Source organism: Schistocerca nitens, chromosome 2 (genome assembly GCF_023898315.1).
Source record: "Schistocerca nitens isolate TAMUIC-IGC-003100 chromosome 2, iqSchNite1.1, whole genome shotgun sequence".
Lineage (NCBI taxonomy): Eukaryota > Metazoa > Arthropoda > Insecta > Orthoptera > Acrididae > Schistocerca > Schistocerca nitens.
Genome location: NC_064615.1, coordinates 15,548,216 through 15,558,900, shown reverse-complemented (window position 1 = coordinate 15,558,900; position 10,685 = coordinate 15,548,216). Strand labels below are relative to the sequence as shown.

At 42.9% G+C, this 10,685-nt stretch overlaps 1 pseudogene; it reads left to right on the top strand.

Annotated features, from left to right (window-relative positions):
- The first annotated feature begins 1,052 nt into the window (after positions 1–1,052).
- Positions 1,053–1,170, top strand: LOC126238467 (5S ribosomal RNA; annotated as a pseudogene).
- Positions 1,171–10,685: the final 9,515 nt, after the last annotated feature.

The following is a 10,685-nucleotide window of genomic DNA, read 5'->3' as shown; positions in this document are numbered from 1 at the left end:
AGGTAAAATTAGAGAGATTCGAGCCCACGTGGAGGCTTTCCAGCAATCGTTTTCCACGCCAACCATACGCGACTGGAACAGGAAAAGCGGGAAGTGACCCTGTCGAACAGAGTCCCCTCTACCAAACACTGTAAGTTGACTTGCATTGTACAGAATTACTTGTAGAAGTACAGCGTTGCATTCGGTGATACATTTACTTCACTTTCTCCCTCGTTGTATTTTTTCGTACTCTATGACGGGTGACCAACGGAGAGCACCACAAAATCCTTTAATTGCTGCGATAGTGAGGCCCCGTCCTTGTATTTAGACGATGACAGCACACAGGAGGACAGTGTTCTCCTCACTTTGTCGTCGTCTACCTTTCAGGATTAAGCTTTCATTGTGTTCTTCTTTCACGAGTCACTCTCGCCTACTGATGTGTATAAATCTTTCTAAACAATGGTCTATATATTATTCTTATTACAGATAGACTTCATTACCGCCTTCTTCCTACATATTGCAAGTAACATAACTTCGTTGCTGAGACCTTGTCCGGAACTAATTTTCCTTTGGCTCTTCTCTTACACTGTTTTTCTAATGTGAACCAAAAGACTACCATACCTCTCTTAACTGTCCTTAGACATATCTTTTTTGGTGCCTGAACATTGTTTTCGTCAAATCAGTTATTGGTCCAATTTTCAGAATCATACTGCAATCTTTTATAAAACATAATTGAGTTTATTTCCGGTTTGTAACTTTGAGATTTATATTATTGTTCTGCAGACCGTTTATGTCCTGCTCAATTTTTAACAGTGTCACTAACTTCCTTATGGTTTCAAAATTTATGAAATGTGAGACTTTTACTGATGGCTTGTAGTCTGAAAATTTTGATTATACTTAATATTTTCCACTGAATACCATTAGTTTGGGTTTCCCGCTTAAATATATATCACATAATAGCAATGTGGTTACTGTGGTTGAAAGACCACATCATTGTCGTAAACTCCCATATTTTTGCTATAGGTTTCGTTATTCAAACAGTCGAAATTAGTTTCAATATTTTCATCGTTATGGCCAACGGCCTTGCCGCAGTGGTAACACCGGTTCTCGTCAGATCACCGAAGTTAAGCGCTGTCGGGCTGGGCTAGCACTTGGATGGGTGACCATACGCTCTGCCGAGCGCTGTTGGCAAGCGGGGTGCACTCAGCCCTTGTGAGGCAAACTGAGGAGAAGTAGCGGCTTCGGTCTCGGAAACTGACATACGGCCTTGAGAGCGGTGTGCTGACCAGATGCCCCTCCATATCCGCATCCGGTGACACCTGTGGTCTGAGGATGACACGGCGGTCGGTCGGTACCGTTGGGCCTTTAAGACCTGTTCGGGAGGAGTTTAGTTTTAGTTTATTTGCATCGTTATGCGTTTACCTGATCGCTTCGATTTTATATATTTAGGGGTCCCTCTTTTTCTCATTACTTCTTACTACAAATTTCTGTCTGTGTCATCAAATGTTTTTTTCTAAATCGATGAATGTAAATTACTTCTTAGTTATCTGATTTCTGTAATAGTTTCTCGGCAATAAATGTACCAAAAGTCAGTATTCTTTATTTGACATTTAGGAAGAAATGTCATTAATTACGACATTCGTGATGTAGGCCCTCTCCACCGAACTTTATTTGTAGAAACTAATTATTAATTTCCACCATGCATTCTCCTATACGACGCTGCATGTTACACCACTGATTTAACTAAAACAGCGGCACCACCACTGTAGAACCATTCTAATATGTAACTTACACGACATTGAAGAAACGATTGCCATGTAAATAATTAAAAATGCAGAGAAACAGAATGAGGTAGCTACACATTCTGACTGGCCCGGTGAGGTTAAAACATAAACAGGGAAAATGTTGGACGTTACAAATTGTTGTGTGGAACCGACGGGTCTGTTGTCTGACAGTAGTAATACGTTACAAGAGGGATCACTGTGCCTCATACATCAAAGAGCACCTTATAGCATAGTTACGGAATTTGAATGAGGCTGAGTTGCTGGATGTTATCAAGGCTGGATGTCAGATCGTGAAATTACAAGCTTTAACTTACACTATGAATCACTGAAATGTGTTGCAGAAGGTAAGTTTCATTTTACTACATAATACTAGGGTTCCATTCAAAGTTCGAGGGCTGTTGTTTGCTTAGTTATACCATTGCAGTGTGTACAAGGCCTACGTAAGGTCGGAAGCATGTTCCTAATTTCTGCCTTGAAAGACGGTTCTTTAGGTCCTCTATGCAGACACTAGCGCAATGTACGGCGTATTTCTTCGAGTGCCTGAAATTAAGATTTTGTAACACTTCTGTTGCACTGTCTCGCCAGTCGAAGTCTATCCCTTCTTTTTATATGGTCGATACTCCACTTAATTTAACCTGAGGACCCATCTACTTAAGCAGTACTGGAATATGCACCATAAACATGTTGTTATATGCAATGTATTTTGCAGATAGATTGCGGTTCCCGGTATCCTACCTATGAATCACAGCTTGCCTTTTGCTTTATCAACAACTGAGACTGTAAACCCGTACCACCCAATTTCTGCACACGTAGTTAGGGCTACTCCCAGACATTTATATAACATCACTGTCTACCTCCCAGATCAAAACTGTTTGCCGGATCGGACTCGAGCTCGAGGTCTCGCGGGCAAATACTCTATGTCTGAGCTACTCAAACTCGACTCACCTCCCGTCCTCACAGCTTTACTTCTGCCAGTAACTCGTTTCCTAACTTCCCAATTTGCCCGCGAAATTGGATGTCCCGAGTTGGAGTCTCGGTGCGGTCTGGCACACAGTTTTGATCTGCCAGGAAGTTTCATACCAGCACACAGTTCACTGCAGAGTGCTAATTTCATTCTGAGCGCTGACTTGTTTTACAAAGTATATCACTATTTCATGTTTGATTTTCTGTATATATTGAGAGTGTTCCCAGTGTTTTCATCACGGTATCTTTTTTCTCGAAATCTGACACCACAGTACTGAAATATATACTCATGGCAGAATTTCCTAATAGATCGTTGGTATCATTTGAGAAAAGAGTGTGTTTGTAACTGATAACATCCGCTAAGTCTGTAACGTGTAAGACGAACAGCGACGATTCTATACAGTCCCCTGAGACGTACCACATCACTCCATTGCCTTTGGACCACACTTCATCTATGATAATGTGCTACATTCCGCCCAACAGGAAATTTTCGTTCCAGTCCCGAACCTGGTTATACGAGCCATAATCTTAGGAATACCTGAAGCGTACTGGTTCACATTTGGAACGCCATGCAGCTGCGATTCTACGAGGTATGGGTTCGACAAGTCCTTGGGTAGGTCGGCGCACACCTGGTGCCCGAAAGCGTCCCACATGTTGTCCTCAGGGTTGAGATGAGGCAAATTTGGTTACCTAAGTATCAAAGTGAGTGCACTACCTTACTCCTCAAGTCAGTGTAGCGATATTCTTTCCTTCCCACAAGAACTGTTATCCTGCTGGAAGATACCATCGACCTCGAAGGAGGTAAAAACACTAACGGATGTAGGTTTTGCACAGTAAAGTTCACGTAGTAAACAGCTGTCAGGATGCCTTCAACTACTACCACAGCTCCCACGGAAGTCAGATGAACGCCTCCCACGGCATAACACTGGCCCCAGCGGCCTGCGTCCATGGAGCACTGCAGGTTCGGACAACTTTCGTCTGGATGACGACTTGTCTGGACACAGTCACAGTGTAAGAATAAACATGATTCATGCAAGCCAGGAGACACGTTTACATTGATCCACAGTCCAATTTAGATGATACCGTGTCTATTGCAATTTTAACTGACCATGTCGTTGAGCCAGCATTGTAACACCTAGGGGACATCTGCTGTGCAGCTAAAACTTCAACAATGTGCGTTGAACACGTTCTGTGCCTTCACCAGAACTGTACTCTGTTGTCGGCTCTGTCCCGGCTTTACAGAGCAAGCAAACCTCCGATCTCAACGTTTTGCCATCTACATCTACGTGATTACTCTGCTATTCACAGTAAAGTGCCTGGCAGAGTGTTCAAAGAAACACCATCATGCTGTCTCTCTACCGCTCCACTCTCGAACGGCACGCGGGAAAAACGAGCACTTTAATTTTTCTGTGCGAGCCCTGATTTCCCTTATTTTATCATGATGATCATTTCTCCCTATGTAGGTGGGTACCTACAGAATATTTTCGCAATCGGAGGAGAAAACTGGTGATTGAAATTTCATGAGAAGAGCCCGTCGCAACGAAAAACGTCTTTGTTTTAATGATTGCCACTCCAATTCACATATCATGTCTGTGACACTGTCTCCACTATTTCGCGATAATACAAAACGAGCTGCACTTCTTTGAACTTTTTCGATGTCATCCGTCAATTCCGCCTGATGCGAATCCCACACCACACAGCAATACTCCAGAACAGGGCGGACAAGCGTAGTGTAAGCAGTCTCTTCACTAGACCTGTTGCACCTTCTAAGTGTTCTGCCAGTGAATCGCAGTCTTTGGTTTGCTCTACCCACAATATTATCTATGTGATCTTTCCAATTTCGGTTATTTGTAATTGTAATCCCTAAGTATTTGGTTGAATTTACAGCCCTCAGATCTGTGTGACTTATCGCGTAATCGAAATTTGGCTGATTTCTCTTAGTACTCATGTGAATAACTTCGCACTTTTCCTTATTCAGGGTGAATTGCCACTTTTCGCAACATGCAGATATCTTATCTAAATCATTTTGCAAGCCGTTCTGATCATCTGATGACTTTACAGGACGGTAAAGGACAGCATCATCTGCAAACACTCTAAGACGGCTACTCAGATTGTCTCCTATGTCGTTAATAGAGATCAGGAACAATAGAGGGCCTATAACACTTCCTTGGGGAACGCCGGACATTACTTCTGTTTTACTCGATGACTTTCCGTCTGTTACTACGAACTGTGACCTTTCTGGCAGGCAATCACGAATCGAGTCGCACAACTGAGGCGATACTCCGTAGGCACGCAGCACGAAGCATGGACGTCCATGACAGTACTAACAAGGGAACCTCCCCATCGCATCCCCTTCAGATTTAGTTATAAATTGACACAGTGGATAGGCCATGAAAAACTGAACACAGATCAATCGAGAAAACAGGAAGAAGTTGTGTGGAACTATGAAAAAATAAGCAAATTATACAAACTGAGTAGTCCAAGTGTAAGATATGCAACATCAAGGACTGTGTAAACTGAGGAGCGCCGTGGTCCCGTGGTTAGAGTGAGTAACTGCGGAAAGAAAGGTCCTTGGTTCGAGTCCTCCCTCGAGTAAAACTTTTACTTACTTTATTTTCGCAAAGTTACGATCTGACCGTTCATTCATTGACGTCTCTGTTCACTGTAATAAGTTTAGTGTCTGTGTTTTGCGACCGCACCGCAAAACCGTGCGATTAGTAGACAAAAGGACGTGCCTCTCCAATAGGAACCGAAAACATTTGATCGCAAATTCATAGGTCAACCGATTCCTCCACAGGAAAACACGTCTGAAATATTCTATACGACACTGGTGACGGCATGTGCTTCACATTACAGTAATATGTTGTCGACCCACCTAACTTGCACACTTGGCGAATGGGTAAAAAGTTTCTTCTACCTTGCCCGATTTAGGTTTTCTTGTGGATGTGATAATCACTACCAAAAAAGTGATGAAAACATAAGAGTTTGTCACATAAACGGCAACAAATGAATGCAAGTTTCACAGTCGCACAGTTTTCCCTGTGCTCTGTCAAAACATACGTTTTTAACGTTTTCAAGTTTTTCCGTGTGTAGACCGTCCAATCCTGCATGTGTCCAAGCAAATCTGAACATGTCCTGGAATTTTGGAGAGCGAAGTTGATCATGACTGAGTGCATGAACTTTGATAATTGTCTGAAAATAAAAAATTAAAACTTTCCACTCGAGGGAGGATTGAACCAGGGACCTTCCGTTCCGTAGCTGCTCGCGGTAACCACGGGACCACGGTGCACCTCAGTGTACACGTACCTTGATGTGGCTTATCTTGGACACGGACTACTCAGTTTGTATATTTTTCTTATTTCTTTCATAGTTCCACACAACTTCTTCCTGTTTTCTCGATTGATCTGTGTTCAGTTTTTCATGGCCTATCCCTGTGCCAACTTATAACTAAATCTGAGGGGGGTGCGATGGGGAGGTTCCCTTGTAAGCGAGCAGCCAACCGGTTTCCACTTTTCCGAAATGCTCTTTCGCATGCGGTGAGCTGCAACGAAACCCTTTTTGAACGTCATGTATGTCATGGACTTCTCCATTTGTGGCTTGTATCGTCGCTGGAATGGTTCACCATTCATCTCTGCTCCGTGAAAATGCACCCATTACTGCATGACGTGCCCACAACGCCGTTATGCAGTATTCAATCTTGTAATGGGCAGAAGTCACAATTTTTGGTTTATCAATGTATTTTTTTGTGGCTTGTGTGGATGTACGAGGGCCGTATTCTTTTTCAACCTTCCTCTTCGTTTATGCAGCCCGGAACCACTGTCAATGCAGCTGCTCATTGTGAAACCTTACGACGTTTGCGGAGAGCCATTCAGAACAAACGAATGCTGACTTTAAAAATTGTGTTGGTCCATGACAACGCTCGCCCACACACTGCTGGCCCAACCCAACGGCTCCTTGAACAATTTCGATGGGACATTTTCGATCATCCGGCGTACGGTCCTGACCTGGCACCCAGCGACTTTCAACTTTTCCCTGAACTGAAGACGTGGCTAGGAGAACAGCACTTTCAAACCGACGAAGATCTTCAAAACAACGTCAATGCTCATTTGAAATCATTGTCGGCAACATTTTTTGAAGAGGGTATAGCAAAGCTTGCCCACAGGTACGATAAATGTCTCAATCTTTTCGATGATTATGTTGAGAAGTAACAATAAGTGTACAAAACTACTGGTAATAAAATAATTGTTTTCTATGAACTTGTCTTTCATTTATAGCCTACCTGAGCTGAAAAAAAAGGCCCTGTATTAGTGAGTCAAAAGCCCTACATAAATAGAAAACGAGCTGAGCCTCGTACACGTAGCACTGAAGATAAAAGGGATGATTCAGCTGCCTCTACAGGTAAGTTTTATGCAACCCGCCATCCCTTCAGAAATCACAAGCCAGATTTTCATATTCTCTCGCTGCTACAGAGAAAATGAACACAACCTTTTTGTAGGAAATAAAATGTAGTTAAATTTTCTACGTTTTTGCTGGAGGCGACAATTTTTGAGTTATTCAAGAAAAACTTATTTGAAGGTTACCTTTGTAGGTTTTTCTTGAATAACTGGAAAATTAACGACTTTAACGAAAATGGGTCTCTGTGCAAAATTTAACTACGTAAAATTTCCTACAAAAAGATCCTTTTCATTTTTTTCTGCAGGGTTAATAGTTTGCATGTAGCGAGTGGGAGAATACGAAAATCTTGTGTGTGTGTTGTATCCGAAGGCTTTGCAGGTTGCATAAAACCCAGCTGAATCGCCTTATATGTGAATAACGTGTATTGAGTGTTGCATTACCGATGTTTACAGAATGCAGCCTATTTTGATGGAGAAGATTTTTATTCCAAGTGGGTGATAATGTTTGACCTCAGATTATGTTGCAATATTCTGCTACAAACATTTGTGATATAAGAAGATAATTTTACGGATCCGTTACATTTGGTAATCTTTTGTTTTCCTTCTTCTTACCATAGGTTAATTACCCCTGCAGAAAGGATTTACGGTAGACTGAAGTAAAGAGAAGTTTTAATTAATTCTCAGGTTATTTATTACACTTGATTGAACTCCATAGGGTCCGAGAGCCTTATTGAGTGACAATGATTTCAGCTGATTTCATTCAAGAGCTTGTTTAGCCCGAAGAGGCTCGTATGAGCTGCAAATCTGTCGGTGGACCACGAAATGGGTTACGTCAGAGTGATTGACACTTTACCCGTACTGCATTACCGAAATCACGTAGCTTCATTTCCACCCAGTGACATGGGGCAGAAATTATTTTATACTTCGTATTCATTGCTACCCCAGTTTCAATGGGATTATCTCAACTAAAGCAAATATTAATGTTGTGCCGTTTTTTTTATCCCAGCACAAATTTTGTATAAATGGATCCCTTTCCTTATGGATTTGAGTGCCATGTCCTTCCTTTTAACCGTCCCCAGTGGAACCCTCTCATTTCACCGAGGACGGAACTACTAGTTGAGAAACCTACGTAGTGTGTGTGCTTATATATCTTATCAGATTTAGATCAACAAGATGTGTACTAATGTCTTGAACAACAGGTTAACTATTTATTAATACATTCTGTTCACTTCTTTCACGTTCGAAATAATTAGCCGCTGAAGAACAGGTGCGTGTCATATTGTTAATAAATAAGAAAGGCAGGCAAATCACCAGGCGCAATAGCTCGATGTAAAAGAATGTAATCTCGTGCAGGTTTTGTTTACAGTTGTATCTCAAAGATAATGCCGCACTCCGCGCTCCTTCGCTTCTAACACAATAACGTGCTGTTCTTGCTGTTATTGGTTATTGGAAGCGAAGCGCAACAATGTCGCTCCCCGTGTCGACTTTTATTGGTTCGTTTGTGCGCGTTATTGGACCCGGGACGCAGCAAATGAATTAATTGCGCGCTTCTGAGGATATTGGTCCCAAATCGATTTGAGAGACTTGCTTTTATTTCACCCATCATTTAGCGTCGCAGCAATTCGTGTTGCTGCCGCATTTCAAAACACGGTAAATGCATGGTGCGTGAAAGAGAGAAAGAAATGGGTCTGAAAGGTCTATGCTCTTTATCAGTTCCTGACGAATACCAAGCTGTAATTATTTGTTGATCTCCTATGCTATTGTTAATCTCACAACAGAAGAAAATGGGGCTCGTTCTATACACACTTCAGAAAAGTTTTGCACCACCTCGGTTCCGAGAGTTCCCGAACATGCACAGAAAATTGGAATAGAGAGCAACATAAACATCATTTCCGCCCTTTTTATTGCTCATGAAAACCACACATTGCATATTGTACCACCATACAGCGAGACCTTCAGAGGTAATGGTCCAGATTGCTGTACAAATCGGTATCTCTAATACCCAGTAGCACGTCCTCTTGCATTGATGCGTGCCTGTATTCGTCATGGCATACTATACACAAGTCCATCAAGGCACTGTTGGTCCAGATAGTCCCACTACTCAACGGCGATTCGGAGTGGATCCCTCAAGTGGTTGGGGGCTCACGTCGTCCATAAACAGCCCTTTTCAATCCATCCCAGGCATGTTCGATAAGGCTCATGTCTAGAGAACATGCTGGCCACTCTAGTTGAGCGATGTGGTTATTCTGAAGAAAGTCATTCACAAGATGTGCACGACTTAGTGACGCGAATTGTCGTCCATGAAGACGAATGCCTCGCCAATATGTTGCCGATATGGTTGCACTATCGGTCGGAGTTGGGCATTCACGTATCGTACAGCCGTTGGCACCTTACGTGACCACCAGCGGCGTACGTCGACCCCACATAATGCCACCCCAAAACAGCAGGTAACCTCCACCTTGCTGCACTCGATGGACAGTGTGTCTAAGGCGTTCAGCCTGGCCTGGTTGCCTCCAAACACGTATCCGACAATTGTCTGGTTGTAGGCATATGCGACACTCATCAGTGAAGAGAACGTGATGCCAACCCTGAGTGGTCCATTCGGCATGTTGTTGGGACCATCTGTACAACTCTGCATAGTGTCGTGGTTCTAAAATGGACCTTTACATGGACGTCAGGAGTGATGTTGCGCATCATGCAGCCTACTGCGCACAGTTTGAGTCGTAACACGACGTCCTGTGGCATCACGAAAAGCATTATTCAATATGGTAGCGTTGCTTTCAGGGTTCCTCCGAGCCATAATCCGTAGGTAGCGGTCATCCACTGCAGTAGTAGCCCTTCGGCGGCCTGAGCGAGGCATGTCATCGACAGTTCCTGTCTCTCTGTACCTCCTCCATGTCCGAACAACATTGCTTTTGTCCACTCCGAGACGCCTGGACACTTCCCTTGTTGAAAGCCCTTCCTGGCACAAAGTAATAATGCGGACGTGATCTAACCACATTATTGACCGTCTAGGTATGGTTGAACTACAGACAACATGAGCTCTGTATCTCCTTCCTGGTGGAATGACTGGAACTGATCGTCTGTCGGACCCCCTCCGATGCTCATGCATGGCTGCTTACATCTTTGGGCGGTTTTAGTGACATCTCTGAACAGTCAAAGGGACTGTGTCTGTGATACAATATCCACAGTCAGCGTCTATCTTAATGAGTTCTGGGAACAGGAGTAATGCAAAACTTTTTTTATGTGTGTATTTCTTGTTCCATTACTCTAATTGTATGAAGCGTAAGGTAACAGCCCATAGCTCATACTGAGTAAAAGTCACAAATGCGTCATTTAATAATTCATTGTTGGTATTTCCTCTTACGGACATAGACAGCAGTGTGTCTGAAAATGGCGGAAATTCGTATACTAGAAGCATCACCGAAGTTTATTAATACCACCATACTGTTAAGCTGCATCATATTCCAGGTGTTATAGATTCAATGATGTAAATAATTTCTCTGGATGTGAAAGCTGATTCCTCTCCCAGTGGAATTCTGCCACCGAGGTAAGACATTCTTGA